Source organism: Momordica charantia (assembly GCF_013281855.1).
Source record: "Momordica charantia cultivar OHB3-1 chromosome 8 unlocalized genomic scaffold, Mcharantia_2.0 BLBB01000008.1, whole genome shotgun sequence".
Taxonomy (NCBI): Eukaryota; Viridiplantae; Streptophyta; class Magnoliopsida; order Cucurbitales; family Cucurbitaceae; genus Momordica; species Momordica charantia.
The window spans coordinates 20,809,938-20,823,369 of NW_028275166.1; positions in this window are offsets into that span (position 1 = coordinate 20,809,938).

Sequence of the window (13,432 nt, forward strand, 5' to 3'; positions counted from 1 at the left end):
TGGGGAAGGGAATACCCTGGACACGTGGAGGACCCCCATTGGTGCTCCAAGATGGCTCATGCGTCATCCCAGCTCGGATAGCCAAGATGGCTGCCACCAACGCCGACGAAAGCTAAGTATGAGGGCCGAGGTGAACCTGGCCCAGGTCCGACCTACCGGGGAGCTCGGTAGGGGCCGATGTGAGCAACTGTCTGCGGCGTGATTATCGTGCGTAACCGTCGGTGCCGAGATCACCGGGTGTAACCGATGGTCCCGAGATTGCCGGGTGTAACCGTCGCGAGATTAGCGGGACTACCACTCATAAGTAGAGGACCTCACCCCACGATCAGGTACGATGATTTTTGGCTTCGAACTAGACTTGGAATTCGACCTATACTGACTTGATCGTCGGAGTGCTCACCTTTTTGTGCAGGTCCGCCCAAGTGTCCAGGTCGGTCCGGAGGCCGGGTTCGAGCTACAACCAGGAACACACTGTTGTGCACATCTTTGCATAAACACTATAATTAACATTACTAGCCATATCCGAATCTGTAAACCAACAAAGTAAATAGTTTTGCCATTTCCAAAGCATAAGCATATTCTGGAAGTAGCTATGAGATATTTGAATATCTATTTCATGTACTGTTTCCCAATTTTATCTACCTAAATTGGAGAGAAATCGACTGACAACACCAACTGCATGAGTTATATCTAGTTTTGTACCAACCATTTCATAGATTAAGAAGCTTCCAATGGTCAAGGAGTACGAAACGCTATTCATATCTTCCTCCTTTTTTCATTCGAATGACTCTATTTGGAATGAGCTTGAAGTAACTGTCAAGCACAATACCTACTGGCTTTGCTTTTTCCATATCGAACCTCTCAAGTACTTTCTCAATATATTTTTATTGTGATAACCACACAACTATTTAGTTCTTCTATCACGTAAAATTATCATACCAAGAAATTGTTTCACCACCCTAAATCTTTCATAGCAATGGATTTGTTCAATTTCTTATTAAGTTCGTTAATATTTTTGCTATAAGCACCAACGATTAGCATATCATCTACATATAGTAGAAGAATAATAAAATTGCTATCAACAAATTTCTTATCGAAAACACAATGATCAGAAGTTGTTTTCTTATATCCTTACTCACTTTGTGAATGAATCAAACTTCTTATACCAGTTTCTATATTCCTGCTCTAGGCCTATAACATCACAAATAATTTCATCTTTATACCTACCTATTGCAAAAGAAACTCTAGCTTGACTTTGGACCTTTATTTCACCACTACTAGTTAAGCCTTGCAAATTATATGGACATGGATGTGATGTGGTGGCTAAGTTCAATCTATCCACTATATATGTGCTAATTACATTAGTGCAACTACCGCTATCAATACGAACACTTCAAAGTGCAATATTTATTATAAATCTAGTGTAAAAAAGATTATTTTATGTTCCTCCAAGGAATCTTCCCTAGATTTTGCATTGAGAGATATCCTAGCATCTAATGAGTACTTACATTGTGGACTTACTCCTTCTTGGGAGTTGGTGGTGGCTCCTTGTGAAATCTCCATTCTTGACTCCATAACTACACAAGTAAAGGTTAGTATAAACAAAGAAAATTCTCTCTCACTCCCTCACTTATCCTCTCGTCTTCCTCTCCTTTGGTAGGGTGGGTGTTGATGTGTATACCATTTGGAGATGCTCACTTGAATGCTCATGGCGAATCGATCTTGAAGCAACTGAGTATAATCCTACAAGCAACTTGGCAAAAGTATCCTTTCTTCTTCTTTTTTTTTTTTTACTAGAGTTCAATGGTATAGATGATACCAAAGACAAGACTGAAAGAATACCAAATGATAGTTATGATCAAAGACAAACAAGGTAAAGACAACCTTGAGCCGAATTCTCTTAGTTCTAGTGACTCAACAACAATATGCAAATTGAAGTTAAAGTTAAACAAAGAAAGTCTTATGCAAATAAAATCAATGAAATTAAAAATAAACTAAAAAGATATACAAAATCCAATTTGTAGTGCAATCACACACAAAATAATACTTGCCAACAAAACAGTAGCCTTTGTGGTAAATAGGGTGGTTTTGGGTGAAGGGTGTGTGATGTATACAACTTAGATGGGGCTCTAACCAGTGGCAAATGGTAGCACAACGAGTGTAAATGATGTATGTGGGCTGCTAAAAGGTTTGGAATTCGTTGGAGGGGGCTGCTCTCTGAAAGAAAATTCTGGGACTGCACAAAGAGGTCTCTCGGGTGGTCCAGTGGGCTAGGCGGCTATCCTCCTTCTTTTGAGCTGTCCAAAATGATCAAAATATTCCAAAAATATTTTAAAATCAAAATACAAACAATGTTAGGATTATTTGCCAAAAAGAAATCGATTTGGACTAGATTTGATGGCCCAAAGATTTTCTCCAATATCGTCAAGCTTCAAATTTGGAAAGTTTTCTGCTTGGACACCTTCTCTTCTTTCGCTAATAACTTCGACCTCGATTGGTAGCGATCTATATGTTCCTGGAAAGATCTTTGAAAGACCTTTAATGTGGTACCTGATTTAACTATATTAAAAAAAAGGTCAGCAATATATGAATCATCGAATTTGGGACTGGATTTTCTCGCCGGCGGCAGGATTTCCAGAAAAATAGTGCGAACGAAAAACTAGATTACTTCTAAACCACAGATCGAAAATTATTGATTCTAGGCTCTCTGGAAAGATAACTCAAAGATCTTTCGAATGACACTAGTTTTACTTAATTTGGACTTTTGAGCAACAAGTTATAGATTTTTCAAGTTGGCTCTGGGTTTATGCTCTTTGTAGGTTTCTCTCAAAATCTGGGGTTCGAAGAAAAGTTGATAACTTTGGCTATAGAGCTCAAATTAAAGTGAAACTTGGTTTGTTGGAAAGCCTTTGAGGTTCAGAACACAAAAAAAATAAGTTTTTGACACTTTAAAGTAATTTTTAAGATAAAAAATTCTTTCCAAGAATGATAGATTGAATGGCACGCAGAAGAACAAGAACAATGAAACTTTTTATGAGATTTTTGGATAAAAGAATGTAAAGACAAGACTGAAATTTAAAGACAGAAAATAAACATATATCCTGGTCTAGAGCCTAAGCTCTGATACTAAATAATATGCGATAACCCAAGCGTATTGAGCTACTCGAGCTACAAGCCACTTAAATCCAATCGTAGAGTTGGTTCAACCCGAAAGGCTAAGGGTTAGAGGGATTACCTTTGCAGTCGTTACCTTGAGTACATAGATAACTCACTATGCTTGAGGACGGGAACACTCCATGACTTTGATGACCAATCAAACAAGCATACTCCGAGGGGTTCAAATACAAAAACCTAACTTCAACCACACAAAGGAATTCGAAATTTGAAAAGGGGTTTGCACAAGGCAATGAGAGAAACACTGAACTCTATTTTTATTCAAGATAGGTGCCTCAACAATGAGGAGTATAAGCCAATTTATAGGCCAAGGCCATTGGCCTTTTAAGGAAATAATAAAAATTAAAAAGAAAATAAAAATTGATAAATTCCTAAAAGTTTCTAAACTTGCATAATATGAATTTAAAAATTGATAAATCAAAAAATAAATCCGACAATATAATCAAGGAAAATAAGAATGAAATATTTTCCTTAAAAGTGATGGAGTGGGTGGCAAGGCAAGTTGGGGGCACCGATGGGGGTGGTAACATCAAGTGGTGGAAGTCCCTTGGAGATGTGGTGCGCGCGCAAAGAAGTTGGTGCTTGGGCACGAGCATGGGCGGCGGTGCAGGTGATGGCCATTGATAGATGTGCGGGAGGGGGTGCGCGAGCGCTTGGGGCGTGAGACACGCGACATGTAGGGTGACATGCATGGTTGCTGGTGGACAATGGGCGCGCGGGTGCTGGGGGCAGGTGTAGGCGGCATGCTGGAAGATGGTGCGCGGACAAAGGTGTGGGGCGGCATGTCGGCAGGCGAGCGTGCGCATGAAGCGTTGTGAGACTGGCATGATAGTTGGCGTGCACAGGCGTGCGAGTGGCACGACATGGGCAAGCGGACAGGGACATGCGGGTGAACAAGCACTGACGACAAGAGGGGCGCGCGAGTGTGGGCGCGCGAGCGATGGGCAGGCATCTGGCGGGGGTGTGTGCTGGCGAGGGCGTTGGCTTCTTGTAAGGTTAGCATAGTAGGAGCACTTGGTGTAGAGGCATTGGCAGCAGGGACGCGTGGTCGGGCATGGTAGGCGGTTGGTGGAGCGCACGTAGGGCGAAGGCATGCACGAGCAATTAAATGGCGCAGGCATGCGCACGCGGGATGCGGCTTTGTGAGGTTAGCGCGCACGGGTTGTGTGCAATGGGCAAATCATATGCGTGTAACTGGCCTTCCATCTTGGCAAGTGGTTTCTTGGTTCCTTCTTAGACTCCTCCTTCCTCGTTTTAGGGAGCCTCCCATCTTTATCTTCCTTTTCATTAATGTAGCTCGATTCTTGGACCTCATGCCCAATATGATCACATCACTTGAGATTGAAGTTTTGGTTCAAAATGAACAATTGATGTGATTACATGTTGTTGGTATATATAACATGTGACTGCATGCTAAAATTATTGGTATATACAACTGATATATCACTTATATAACTTCTTATATGATTATATGATTTACCATTTATTGATTTATCACTGATATAGTCATGATATATGTTAGATATAACATTGATGTACGTAAAATATATTTTATATTTAGTATATCAATGTGATATACTCATCTGATATGCTTCCTATTATAATAGAATGAAGAACATAAACACTTCATTAATTTAAAATAAAAAAATAACAAGATGAACAAAAAACATATGAAATACGGTAAGAAATTTTTGGAATTCTAAAAAATTGAACCCTAAATTGTGAAGAAAATCCCAATGATGAACAAAAAACCTATTAAATACGGTATATGTCTGATATACTATTGATATGATATTCTAATGTACCTTATGTGAGTTTCTATGTAATATATGTTTGATATATGTCCAATATACTATTGATATGATATTATGGTATACCTGAATATGTATGTGATATACCACTAATATGAGTGTTTGATATATTTGAAATATAAAGGTATGATACACATTTGATATACTAATGATATGAGTGTTTAATATACTTGCAATATGTATGTCTAATACATATCTGATTTAGTACTGATATAAGTATCTAATATACATCTGATATACTGCTGATTTATTTTTTATCTACTTTGTTGATATACCTATGACATATTTTGATATATTATATATTACTTTAATAAGATAGTTAAATTTAGTATTCTAGGGTTAAAGTACAACAATATTCTAAATTAGAAACAATTAACAACATCTTGAAAATGCTTTCACCAATCAACAAATAACATAAAATAAATAGCAGTGATAAAATATATCAATTAATGGTATACCTTTTATTGAGTATATCAATTATAGATATAACTAATATAAATTATATCATTGTGATATACCTCATTAATATACTTCATTCAATATATAAACAATTAATATCACTGATGTAGAAGAAATGAATATTTCAACACTGAATATTACTGATATGAGTATATGAGTTAACTGGTAGCAAAATTCATGTTGATCATGTTAAAGAAGAAAAACTAATTATAACTTTGAAGAAAAGAAATACAATCGACTACATTACAAAACTAGCGAGTACTGCTATGTACAGAACACTACTACTGAACCAAAGGAAGCAATAAAATCTTAGAGATGATAACAATCCTCATCTTCATAAAAAAAAAAAAAAAAAAAAAAAACCAAAAAATTTCATTACAATCTTTCTAGATGGCCTTTTAACATCCACATAATCTTAGAGATGATTAATAATCTTCATTTCAATAAGAACATAGAACATTTTAAAAACAACCTTTATCATCCCCCCATAGAATGTTAGAGATGATAACTACCTTCATCTCAATAAAAAATAGTCAACATTTCACCATTACCAATCTTTTCAGCCAAGGCCTTGAATGCGTTTATGGGGTCTTTATCAATGTGAAATTGATGTTGTCCCTCCCTATCCTTCCAGAGAGAAGGGATCCTCCAACGAAGGTGATTTAGGAGATTTGCATGGGGTGATGAATCATCGAGCCTTCCCCTTCCAAACAAACACGACTTTTTCAGATACTTATAAGCAATTCCTCTATTAAATCTCTATTAATTCCTTTGTTAGATCTCTATCAATTTCATCACATAAAAAATTTGGTAAAAAACTCTAATAGAAATTGGTTCAAATTTTAACATGCATAAAATCAAAGAAGAAGAAGCAAACAAACCCTAAAACTGAAGCTAAAATCGAATGAATCTGAAGCTAAAATCGGATAAAGAAGAAGAAATAAATACCTGAAGACCTAAAGGAGATTAAAAAATGAACAAGGAGACCGATGAAGAATTGATAAAGATGTGAAAGAAAATCTGCGAACAAAAAAAAATAAACGAAAAAAGCATGAAGGAATTTGTGCGTGAGATCTGGAAAGGGCAATTTAGGAATACTAAAACATTCAAAATCAGAAATCTCAAAAAATCTGCTATATTTGAAATTGTAAAAAACGGGTGCCACATGTGAGTTCCTCAAGAAGATATACAATGATGAAGCAACTTTGTTCCCCGATGAGCTTACTGCCGACTTACCATCTTCTTCCCGTCTTCCTACCGATTCCACCGACGATGAATCTACAGATGATGATTAGGGGAGTATCTCCCTCTCTTTACTTTGATATTTGGATCTTGATGTTGTATGTTAAGTTGTTTAGTTTAGTTTGCATGTTAGGTTATGTAGGTTGTTTTTGGGTTTATAGTTTTGCATGATAGGTTGTTTAGCTTAGTTTTTGTTCTAGGTTAGTTGTTGAGATGTTGTGCTGTTAAGGATGTATATAACTTGTGTTTTTGCATATATTTAAAGTTCAAGCTTGCATGCTTCCTTGTTCTAGCTATTAGCTTGTCCTTAGCTTCTTGAATGCATCTTTTCTAAACTCTCAACATGTTCATCTTATTAATGAAATGCTTTCCTTTGTTCTTTGTTTTTGTATCATGTCGATGAGGATAATTAAGGACATGAATATGTTAGATTTTCTAGTTTTATGATCAAGCCATAAGTCATTTTCCATTCTTTATTTGTTTTGGTTATAAAACTGTGTTCTACTTCTTTTTGTTTTAAAACCTCAACTTTTTCATTGCTTTGGAAGTCCTTGTACTTTTTGTGCCAAAATTTTGTATCTCTCAAAATTCCTTTCCCTAGTGAGGACATTGTTTCCATTAAGTTTGGGGGGATAGTGTGTGTCTTTTGTTTTAAGAAAGAAAATGTTTTTTACATTTTGAAAAAGAGTCAGAAAGAAAATGCAAGTAAAAAAAAAAGTCTTATGCAAAAAGAGTCATATGCAATAGAAATTTTTTTTTCGAAAGAAAGAGTATGAAAAAAGAGTTCAAAAGAAGGAAAAAGCAAGTCAAAAAAGAGTCTTGAGAGAAAATAAGAGTGGGGGGAAGAAAAGACAGATAAAAGTGAGAGGAAGACAAGAGTGGAAAAAAAACATGAGTGGCAAGAAAATGCATTTACATTTTCGCGAGTCCCATTATAGACATTCATTTTCTTTAAAAGGGTGGTGTTAGTATCTTTGAGGGTAGTAGCATACATATTAAGGTGACTTCGTGAAAACCATTGTCGACATCATTTTATGCCGGGTTGCTAACTCAAGAGATTCTATGAGTGGTTGTGGTTTGAAATCGATGTTAGTGTGTTGAATACCTCAGGGGCTAGTAGCCGGTCTATGTGTCTTTTGATGTAAAACCGTTTTGAATCAAAATGGAAGTGTGCATATTACTTGGTTTTGCAAAAAATTTTGTGTTTTAGAAAAGGAGTTTATAATCATTTTTATTTTCAAAACAAAGGATGGTTTATGGTTTGTTGGCTTGAGATTAAAGTTAGGACGTTTAGCTTGTGGAGCCTTTCCTGAGACGTATATGATTCATTTACTTAGAAACTTTGGATTGTTGCTCATTCATATTTCTACCATGTTGATTGTTTTAGATTTGTTGTTGTTGTTTTTGCTTGAGGACAAGGAAATGGCTAATTTTGAGGGTGTGTTAGGGTTGAATTTGTACTGCAGAAACATGTGTCGGTAGGCCTGTTTGACCACGTTTTTGACCAATTTCCCATCATTATTTGCCAAAAAAGACCACATAATCTTAAAGTAGAACAGACATAGAACATTTCTGCATAAAAGTCAAAGTATGGTACTTTAGGAAAAATATGAGAAAAATGCGGTCAAATTTGGAAGAAAATAACAGTTTTCTGTTTCTCCAGAATTGCGCCCGGCACATTTTTGGAGAGCAAATTGGCAAAACGCACGTTTTGATTAATGAAGGGCAAGGAGGACATTTCCTAGATGTTCAAACCAATTCAAAACCGTGAGTCCAAGTCCAAGAGAGTTTGTTAGGTGAATCTCAACCCAGTTCAACCAACCCAAGTTGCTATATAAGGAAGCCATCCCTACACTTGCAAATCATCCCTTCCAAGCTCGTTTTCAACTTCATTTACATTCTCTCTTCGTTGTAGAACTCGTTCTTAGTCTTAGAGTCAAGTTTTAGTCATTATTTTCTTCTATTTTCATACTTTATTACTTTTAATTCAAGTTATATCATTTGTTCTTCGTTTATTATATTATTCTTAAGTTCTTTAGGGAGTTTACACTCCCCTCACACTCGAGAGAGAAGAGGGTAAAGCTAGAACTCATTGTACGGCTTGTTTATTCGTTTTAATCCAATGAAAAATACTTCCTTTATGTTTTCGTGCATTTTCTTTTCTTTAAAAATGTTCTAAACTAGTAATCAACCTCTTTATGGAATGCCTTAGTCAAAATGATTTGATTTTCAACAAGCTCGGGATTTTCCCAGAATTGCGCTTGGCACTTTTTTGGGTTGGTTTCTAAAAATTTCTCTTTACGTCATTTTTCATTTGGCCAGTGGAAACTTAATTTATACACTAAAGTTCAACCATTAGAAGGGTGAGTTAGGTAAAATATTAGGAAACCAATATGGGATGTGACTTAGACATAAGCGCATAAAATATGGTCCCAGACATAGGTCCTCTGACCCATAAAGCAAATGAGTTGATAATTATTCTCTAGAATTGTAATCACACATAGACATATGATTGTAGGTTACCATAACCTCTACAACAACCAAAATCGATAGTGAAAGAGTATAACTCAATTTCCCAAGAAAAGCTAGAATTCCCCCAGGTGCATTTTCCCAACAAAATGTGTTTTCCATGTTTTGCATTAAAACTAAGGTACGAAACAAAGAGGTTGAGTTTTATTAAATTGATTGTTAGTTAAAACCCCAAACAACAACATTTCATCATATTTTTCTTCCTAAATCGCAATTTCATATTTGAATCATTTCACGGCATTATTTGATTTTGAAAAGCAACAAGTCCCTGAGGATTTGACCTTGGATACTTCTGAGTATTACTTGTGACCGTGTGTGCTTGTATGAGTCTCTAATCTTTTTAAAGGTAGAGAAAGTCCCAACAAGAGTCAATCTATTGTTCGACATACTTCTCATTAAATGTACTAAACATTTTGTGTGTATGCATAATGAAGTACGAAACTATATTCCATAGTTTAAAGAAAAAAACACAATACAATTTGTTCAAAAATACAAACTTAAAGCCTTCGCAATCTTAAAGATTTAATGTGACTATTAAATACATCTCTAGGAATAGGCTTAGTAAAGGGGTCCGCAACCATGTTGCTCGTCGATATATATTGCACATTTACTTCCTTTTGTGTAATCATATCTCTAACAAAATTGTATTTGATATCTATGTGCTTGGTCTTAGAGTATCTATATATGGGATCCTTCGTGAAAGCTATAGTAGCCTAACTATCACAATCTACCAATACTGAGTTAGGTGCACTTTCTTTAAATCCCAAATGACTTGAGAATCTCTTAAGCCATACTTCTTGTACCGCTGCTGAAAGTGCCACAAATTCATCTTCCATTGTAGACAAGGCTATACACGTTTGTTTCTTGCTACTCCAAGATATTGCTCCATTATTGAGTAAGAAGACATATCTCGAGGTGGATTTTCTTTCATCTATAGCCCCTCCCCAATCAACGCCAAGTAGCCTACTAATTCTGAATTGTTTCCTTGGTAGCACAACGAATAATTCATAGTACCTTTAAGATACCGAAGTATTCTCTTAATAGCCTTCTAATGGGGTTGGCCAGGGTTTGACTGGTATCTGCTTACCATGCCAACGACAAAGCATCTAGTCTCGTACACATCATAGCATACATGAGGCTTCCAATAGTACTCTGGTAAGGAACCTTTCTCATGAGCTTTATTTCCTCAAGAGTCGTAGGACACATTCTTTGACTCAAATTTTCACCTTTTGCGATAGGAGTATCAATGAGTTTACAATCACATATATTATATTAAACCTTTCAAGAATTTTCTAGATGTATTGGCATTGTGATAAGGCTAACATCATTTTAGAGCAATCTCTTTCAATCTTAACTCCAAGTATATAAGCTGCCTCACCCATATTTTTCATTTGAAAGTTTGAGGACAATCATTCCTTAATGGCTAACACATACTCCTTATCCTTTCCAACCAACAGTATGTCATCCACATATAGTGAAAGAATCACAAATTTATCTTTGTTTGTTTTGACATACACACAGTGATCCTCATCGATCATATGAAAATTATATGAGATGATTACTTGGTGAAATCTGATGTACCACTATCTCCAAGATTGTTAAAGGCTATAAATTGACCTCATTAATTTACATATTTTATCTTCTTGTCCTTCGGTAACAAAACCGATGGGTTGTTGCATGTAAATTTTTTCTTCTAATTAACCATTTAGAAATGCTGTTTTTACATCCATTTGATGTAATTCTAAATCTAAATTGGCGACTATGGCTAGAATGAGTCTTATAGAGGTAAACCTCAAAAGAGGCGAGAAAGTTTCATCATAGTTTATTCCTTCCTGTTGTATGAATCCTTTTGCTACAAACCTGACTCTGATACCAATGTTGGGTTTCATCATGGGATAGGATACTAACCTCTTGTAGCATCACAACGGAATCTACGAAAACTAAGTGAACTCCGCAAACATCGGTTCGGCTAGGATGAGTTGGGCAGTGAACTCCGAGTAATATGCACAAGACTTGCAAAACAGATGAGCACTCTGATGCCAAAGTCAGTGAAAGTTCAAACTAACTCGAGAGAGAATCGAAATGTCAGCGTACCTCCAAATGAATAGAATGACTCTATTTATAGGCGAAGTCCCCGACAGTGTTCCCAACAAGGCCTCAATGGCTTTTTAAGGTTACCGTGAAATGCAGCATGTTGTCGTGGAGTTTGTCGGAGATGGGACTGACCTAAGGTAAGCTAATTGGTTCAACCAAAGATGTGGGAATGCGATTATGAACATGCTTTTTTGGCTCGGTCACCGATTCGGGTTCGGCTTGATCAAATGGATGAGTCGAGATGAGTATACTTGGGTTCATCCTCTACGGGATCTATGAGCCACGTGTCACCTTCCACACCCAGTCATTTTCTCCAACGTAGATGCCGAAATCTACCTCCAATAAGAAGAAGGCGAGGGAGAGAGATTAGAGAGATAAGAAAAGGAATAATTGGGATAGGGAGAGGGAGAGAGAAGAAGATGGTTTGACGAAGCGTAAGATAAGTAATTTCACATATAAATCACATTAGCAAAAAGTATTGAAAATGAAGGTTTGAAAAATAAGGACAAATTTAATTTTTGCCATTTGAGGGGGGCATTAAGTCCAAAAATTCATTATCTTTATTATCAACTTCCATATACGATGAAGAGGGATTCAAATCTATGAAATCACTTGTTTCTTTACGATCTAAATATCTTCGGTGGTCTAACATTCGAGAAACGTAAAATCTCTACTTCCAATTAGTCTCTTTTCAACTGGATCCTACTAACAAAACCAAATTCGTCATATCGAACAACCTATAAATAGTCATTGTTTGGTTTTACAATTAAGCGCGAGGTATTGGGAAAATTACTTACCAATAATATTTTTCCCTTCCACAGTTTTTCAGTGAAAACTAAGTCAATCATACAATAAGAAAAATATAGAGAAAGCACAGTAATGACACAAGAGATTTATACTGGTTCACCCCAACTATGGGCTACGTCCAGTCTTTCACGACAATGGGTTCTACTATGATATTGGGATAATAATGGACAATACAATAATCTCTCAAATCTAGAGACCTCGACAAAAGCCACCTAGCTTCTAGGAACTACAACAATATAATCTTAGGAAACAAGAATGAAAAACCTCACAAAATACCCACGAGAATTGGTTGCCGACTTCGCTTTACAACCCCCGAGATCTCGCCTCTAAAACTCTGCCTAATACTACTGCCACGCGTGTGGAATTAGTGCACCAACACTGCTCTTGCCATCCCTCTAATGAATGCGACAACACACATAAATAAAACCTAAACAAAAGGATTTTATTTATAGGAGGTCAGAAATCCTAATCTTTATAAGAAAAAAATATTATAATCATTTTCTTCATAGGACATGAGTTTCCTGTTTTGGCTCCATTATCTCAACAATAGGAAAATTATTTTCTTGTCCAAACTTTATGTGGCATATTAGATTTCAAAGCAATTGTAGGAGAACTTTTTATTGAGTCCAGTTCAATTTTCTCTACTTCTCCCCTAAAACCATCTCGAAAATTTTACATTCGACAACATGCATCTGACGCTTTTTATAATGATATGATTTATTCTTTCAAGCACATCATGCTGAGGAGTCTTATGAACTGTCATTTGATATCTAATCTCATGCCTTTTTATAATACTCTTAAAATGGACCTCTATACTCACCACGATTGTTTGATCTGCTGCATTTAAGTTTACTCCCTGTCTCTTTGTCTACGTGTAGTTAAATATCCTTAAAAAAATTTAAGACCCGATCCTTATATTTTAGGATACATACCTGCACGTTTCTAGAGTGTTCGTCAATGAATGTGACAAAATACAAACACAACCTAGAGACTTTTCCAATGAACCACGAATATCAGAATACCCCATATCCAGTACATTGGAGCTTCCATTTGCACGACCTTCAAATTATACTCTGTGTTGTTTAACAACTAAGCAATATAAATAAATTATAAGAGACACTCCATTTGCTTGTGGTATGAGATGCTTCTTTGTAAGAACGTCAAATTCTTTCTGACTCATATGTCTAAGTTGTTTATGTCATAGCTCCATCAACGATTCATCTTTCACTGGACTTACGAAGCTCTTTTGCAACTTTTACAGTCTTCACATACATGTTAAAGTTCGTATTTTCTCTAGTTACTACTAACGAGCCTCT